Source organism: Bubalus kerabau, chromosome 1, assembly GCF_029407905.1.
Source record: "Bubalus kerabau isolate K-KA32 ecotype Philippines breed swamp buffalo chromosome 1, PCC_UOA_SB_1v2, whole genome shotgun sequence".
NCBI lineage: Eukaryota > Metazoa > Chordata > Mammalia > Artiodactyla > Bovidae > Bubalus > Bubalus kerabau.
In genome coordinates this window covers 178,881,490-178,888,451 of record NC_073624.1, presented here as the reverse complement: position 1 = coordinate 178,888,451, position 6,962 = coordinate 178,881,490, and the positions used below count along the sequence as shown (strand labels likewise).

General features: G+C 37.5%; 1 pseudogene; it reads left to right on the top strand.

Annotated features, from left to right (window-relative positions):
- The first annotated feature begins 5,354 nt into the window (after positions 1-5,354).
- On the top strand, positions 5,355-6,291 carry LOC129624593 (olfactory receptor 7A17-like; annotated as a pseudogene).
- The last annotated feature ends 671 nt before the right edge of the window (positions 6,292-6,962 follow it).

Genomic DNA, 6,962 nt, shown 5'->3' with positions numbered 1-6,962 from the left:
GTTGCAAAGGGTCGGATACGACTAAAGTGACTTAGCAGCAGCAGCAGCAGATCAGGTATTTTATAAAACATTCCTTGATTTGAAGTAGTTTGATGTTTTTCTCATGTTTGGAGTGGTTTATGATTTTTAAGAGAAAGACTACATAAGTGAAATGCTTTATTCATCATACCATGTCAAGGGTACATATATATCAGCACAAGTAATCACTGTTCACTCTGACATTGATTACCTGGCTGACTGTCAGGTTTCTTCACTGTAAATTTACTCTTTTTCCTCCTCCCAAACTGTATTCTTCGTAAGAGAGTTAGTGCATATACCTTTCATTTCAAGAATGACAAATTACATTCCACCTCTTTTAGAGTATAGTGTCTACATAATTTACTGGATTTCTTTTGCACTAGGGATTTGTCTCTATTAATATTATTTATCATTTACTTTATCAGTGTGAACTTAAGGATATTTATTTTAAATGCTTAATTATAATCCAATACTACTTTATTTAGCTTGTTGCTAAAAACTTTCTAGCTTTGGGTATTGAGAGTTCTTTCAGATGGCACCTGTGTCCCTTTGATATAATATATCCCCATTATTGTAGAGTTTTTTTTTTTTTAACACTCCCTTACCTTATGGAACCATCAGATGCCCCTGGCTCATCTCATCTTTCCAGCTCCAGGCCTAGAAATAGTTACTCCTCCAAGAGCCCTGGTTCCTTCTGTTGGAGAATGGTATTAGAAATCAATATCTGGGATATCCCTGGTGGTTTAGTGGTTGAGACTCTGAGCTTCCTATGCAGAGGGCACAGGTTTGATCATTGGTTGAGGAACTAAGACTCTTGTTAGGGAACTAAGATCCCACATCTTACACAACATGGGCACAACACAAACAAAATAAGATCTGGATTCCAGTTGTCTGTTTATACAAGAGTCATTAGCCCTCTCAGTTGATGAGATAAATGTATGTGTGTTTGGCTTCCCTGGTGGCTCAGTGGTAAAAAATCTGCCTGCAATATAGGTAATGCAAATTTTATCCCTATGCAGAGAAGATCCCCTGGAAAAGGAAATGGCAACCCACTCCAGTATTCTTTCCTGGAGAATCCTATGGATAGAGGAGCCTGGTGGGCTATAGTCCATGGAGTCACAAAAGATTTGGACATGACTTAGTGATTAAGCAACAACAACAACAACACATGTGTGCATACAAATCTGTGTGCCTGCATGTATGGTTAGTCATTCAGTTGTGTCCAACTCTGGGTTCCCATGGACTGTAGCCTGCTTTGTTTCCTGTCCATGGGATTCTTCAGGCAAGAATACTGAAGCAAGTTGCCATGCCCTCCTCCAGGGTACCTTCCTGACCCAGGGACTAAACCCAGGTCTCCTGCATTGGCAGGCAGATTCTTTACCTCTGAACCACCAGGGAAGCCCTATAGCAATCTGTGTATGCATGTGTGTGTGTATATATATATATATATACACACATACCTGTTTATATACACACATATAAAACCTGTGTATTTATGTCTCTAACTTGAATTTATTACCATATAGTTACTCCAGTCTCTTCCCCTTTCTTATGTGTACAAAATCACTGCAGTAGTGAGATTCTGGGTTTCCACATCTATCATCCACTTACTTAATTGTTCCATTCCAATATACACCTATAGGAGCATCATCATTGTTAACTCATATTATGGTGGAATACAACTGTATCAACTTGAGTACAGTAATTATGTACAATTCTTTGCCTTTAATTTTATAGTCTCTACTCATTTCCAGTAATACTAAGTTCAGCACTGTTCCCCTTCTTCCTTCAGTGAAGGTGTTCCATTTATTTGAATACAATTAGATTTTTTTCTCCACAGTCTGCATTCCATCCTGGAATTCCCTCAACCTTCTAACTGATGTCTTTATTTACATACCTTGATATTTACTCTTTGTAAAGTTTAGTGCATTTTGACAAATACATACTGTCACATGTCCACAATTACAGTATCTTATGGATTAGTTTCACTGCTGTGAAAAATTCCTTGTCTTTTAACTTTTCACCGTTTCTTCCTCAGAGTCATACAACCTTAACTTTCAATCTGACTTCATTCATTTAGAAACAAGCATATAAGATTTATCCATGCCATTTTATGGCTTGCTAATTGATTTTTATCATTCGTTTTTTTAATCACTAATTTATTTTTATTCATTTGTACAGATGTACTACAGTGTGTTTATACATTTACTTAATTGAAGGGCACCTTGGTTGCGTTCTATTTTAGAGACCACGAACAAAGCTGCTATAATCATTTGAATGCAGATTTTTGTGTGGACATGTTTTTGGATTAGTTGGGTATATACCTTAGTTGTACATCCCAGGTTTCACAGCAGTAAAGGATTTGCCTGCCAATGCAGGAGATGCAGGTTTGATCCATGGGTCGGGAAGATACCTTGGAGGTGGAAATGGCAACCCACTTCATTATTCTTGCCTGAAAAATTCCATGCACAGAGGACCTGCCAGGCTACAGTTCATGGGGTTACAAAGAGTAGGACATGACAAATGACTATGTATCCTAGTAGTTACACTGCTGGATTGTATGGTAAGATTATATTTAACTTCAGAAGAATCTACCAAACTGTCCTCCTAAGTGGCAATGCTATTTTTTAATCCCACTGGCAATGAATGAGAGTTTGTATTGCTTCACATACTTGTCAATTGGTATGTAAAGTTTTTGTTTGTTTGTTTTCAGCTGTTCTAATTGGTGTATATTGGTTGTTGTTTATTCTAATTATCTACTGAAAAAAGATGCTGTGCATTTTTCCAGAAGCTTTCTTGCCATCAGTGTTTCTTTTTTAAGATGTCTTTGCCTTCGTTCATGCTAAGTCAACAATGGTGTCCATTTTGAACTGGATTACTTGTTTTCTTATTGTTGAAATTATGAGTTCTATGTCTAATTTGGATTCAAGTCCTTTATTAGACACATGTTTTTCAAGTACTATTTCTAAGATTGCTGCTTGACTGTTGTCGCTCTTAGTGACTTTTACAAAGCAAATTTTTAAAGAAATGAATTACAACTTATTTTTTCATGAATTATTCTTTTGGTGCTGTGCCTAAAACCTTATTGTCAAATCTAAGACATTCTAGATTTCCCTCAGTGTTTTCTTCTAGATGACTTATGGTTTTGTGTTTTAAGTATATGATACCTGGTGACTGCAGCCATGAAATTAAAAGACACTTACTCCTTGGAAGAAAAGTTGTGACCAACCTCGATAGCATATTGAAAAGCAGAGACATTACTTTGCCAACAAAGGTCCGTCTAGTCAGGCTATGTTTTTTCCAGCAGTCATGTATGGATGTGAGAGTTGAACTATGAAGAAAGCTGAGCGCTGAAGAATTGATGCTTTTGAACTGTGGTGTTGGAGAAGACTCTTGAGAGTCCCTTGGACTGCAAGGAGATCCAATCAGTCCATTCTGAAGGAGATCAGCCCTGGGATTTCTTTGGAAGGAATGATGCTAAAGCGGAAACTCCAGTACTTTGTCCACCTCATGTGAAGAGTTGACTCATTGGAAAAGACTCTGATGTTTGGAGGGATTGGGGGCAGGAGGAGAAGGGGACGACAGAGGATGAGATGGCTAGATGGCATTACCAACTTGATGGACGTGAGTCTGAGTGAACTCTGGGAGTTGGTGATGGACAGGGAGGTCTGACGTGCTGCGATTTCTGGGGTCACAAAGAGTGGGACATGACTGAGCAACTGAACTGAACTGAACTGGACTGAGGTAATTTTGTGAAAGGGCTTTGCCCCATTTTCTCACCATCAAGTAGGTTTTTTAGTTGTTGGCTTTCTGTTACACCTTCTGTACAAAACAGAGGAAGTTCCTATACTCAATCTACTGCATGTTTATTATTATTATTATGAACGTGTTTTGGGTTTTGTCAACTGCTCTTTTTACATCAATTGATATGATTTCTCTTCATTAGCTTGTTGACATAGTAAATTAAATGATTTTCTTTTTAGCATTTAAAAAATTAACATGAGGTTATTAACAAAATTTAAAGTTAACACTATTGTTAACCGAAGGAAGGAATAGATTACATTTATTTTCAAATTTTGAACCCACCCTGCATACCTGGAATAAATTCTCCTTGGTCTTGGTATAAAATTCACTCTATTGTTTGTTTTGATTTGCTAATATTTTGTTGAGGACCTTTGTACCTATATTTGTGAGTTATACTGATCTGCAGTTTTCTTTTCCTGTAATATGCCTACCTAGTTTTCTGTTCATTAAGGCTGGCTTTACAGAATTAGGAAGTATCCTAACTGCTTCTACTTTCTGGAAACACTGTGGGGAATTGAAGTAATTTCTTTCTGAAATCATCACTAGAATTCACTATCATTTCAGCAATATTTTAAAAATAACTGTTTCGCTTATTAAAATATTTTCCCATGTGACTAGATTTTGGAAAGAAAGGCTTTAAAATGTTTTGCTTTAATTCTATCAATTTTACAATATGTATTTAAATTATTTATTGATTTTTATTTAAACAGATAAATAGTAATGTGAGGATAAATGGCAATGTGAGGCTATGAATAATTTTAGGTCATAAAGATTGAAAATATTTATCTAGTTGGGTATTCATATTATTATTGTTGGGGGCATTTAGGGAGCTATAAGATGAATGTATAATAATGCTATCACCCCAAAAAAGGTGATTTCCCATCGTTTCTTCTTTCAGTGAAATACAGTCTTTTGCTTCTTTTCCTCCCTTTTTGTCTATTTCATTTCTCTCTCCTTCTCTGTATTTTCTCTCTCTCTCCATGCACATAGAAGAAGACTTGTAAAGTTCCCTGCTTCATATCTGGCTCATTCTTGAGATCCCAGTAGACATGGCTACCCAATTAGGATACTTGAACTAAAAACTGGAATTCTCAGAGGAAAGCAAACTAATAGATTTATCCTATAGAAGCTTCTGCTGGCCCTATCAACTGCTTCAGATGCAGGAGGACTCAGTGACACCATAGTGCATTGTTTGGATGTGCCTAAATTTACTTATCCAATCGGCTTCCCTGGTGGCTCAGAGGGTAAAGCATCTGCCTGCAAGGAGGAAGACCTCGGTTTGATCCCTGGGTCAGGAAAATCCTCTGGAGAAAGAAATGGCAACCCACTCCAGTACTATTGCCTGAAGAATCCCGTGGATGGAGGAGTCTGGTAGGCTACAGCCCACGAGGTTGCAGAGTCAGACATGACTGAATGATTTCACTTTCACTTACTGAAGAACATCATGCTTCCTTCTCTGTTAATTTCTTGATGGCTTCGTTTAGCTAAATTTGCACTGTTCCTGTTTCTATTTCTGCAGTTTCATGGGCTACATGGAAGCAGGAAACCAAACTCGTATTTCAGAGTTTATCCTCCTGGGACTCTCAGAAGAGGTACTATTGCAGCCTCTCCTCTTTTGGCTCTTCCTGTTCATGTACCTGGTCACCTTCATTGGGAACCTTCTCATCATCCTGGCCTTTATCACTGACTCCCACCTCCACACACCCATGTATTTCTTTCTCTTCAACCTATCTTTTTCAGACATCTGTTTCTCCTCTACCACCATCCCAAAGATGCTGTGGAACATGCAGACTCAGAGTCAAGTTATCACCTATGAAGGCTGCATCATACAGATGTATTTTTTCATACTTTTTGGGATGTTAGACAACATCCTCTTGACTGTGATGGCTTATGACTGGTTTGCAGCCATCTGTCACCCATTGCAGTACCTGATCATCATGAACCCTAAGTTTTGTGACCTCCTGCTTCTGACATCCTGGTTAGTGAGTATCTTTGACTCTCTGTTACATGGCTTAATGATTTTGCAACTCTCTTTTTTGCACAAAATTGGAAATTCACCATTTTTTTTTGCGAACTTTATGAGGTGGTTCAGCTTGCTTGTTCTGATACTTTCCTCAATGACCTGATGATATATTTTGCAAGTGGAGTTCTGGTTATTGTTCCACTCACTAGTATCCTTTTTTCTTACTCTAAGGTTGTATCCTCTATTTTGAAAATTTCATCCACAAGGGGCAAGTATAAAGCATTTTCTACATGTCTCACCTCTCAACTGTCTCCTTGTTCTATGGTACAAGCCTTGGAGTGTATCTTAGCTCTGCTAGCACACAAAACTCCAGGGCAACTGCAGTAGCCTCAGTGATGTACACTGTGGTCACACCCATGCTGAACCCTTTTATCTACAGTCTTAAAAACAAAGATATAAAGCAAGCCCTTAAAACACTCTTCAGTAGAGAAACATTCTTGGTATAAGGGAAATATTTGTCTGAAGATAGAGACTTTTTCATGAGTAACAGTCCTCAAAACCCTAAGAGATCCTAATCATGATTAATATTATCAGTGACCAGAAAGATAATTTGAAATTTAAGTTATTTAAAGAGTTCAGTTTCTTTCATTTTTCATATATAGACAATGGTTTCTTCCTGTATTTTCTTTAAAATTTTGATCTCTTGATATATTCTCTGGGTTTAGTGTGGGAAATAGAACCTACTGTATAAGTTTTCACAAGTATAATATGTAATACAGGAAATGTAACACTTAAAATAATACAGGATTGCTGAAGAAATTGTGCAATGCTTTCTCTACCAGGTAAAAGTAACTGTACTTCATTGATCCTCTGTTGACAAGTCATTTGGCATATTGGAGTCTGTACACTAATGGGCAGGGTTTGGGTTAATCCAATTTGTAGCTAGATGACATCCACAATAGGAGAAGCAACTTGATTCACCAACTGATGTAGTTTACAATAATATGCATCTGCTCTCCTACAATGACTGACAGGTAGATTGTACACTTGTGAGAGACCAGGGCTCACAGAACCCAACTTAGTCATGCCCAGATTCCTGAATCACAGAAACTTTAAGATAATTGATATGTGTACTTTGTCTAAGTTTTGTGGGAGAATGTTATCCACAAAAATATGA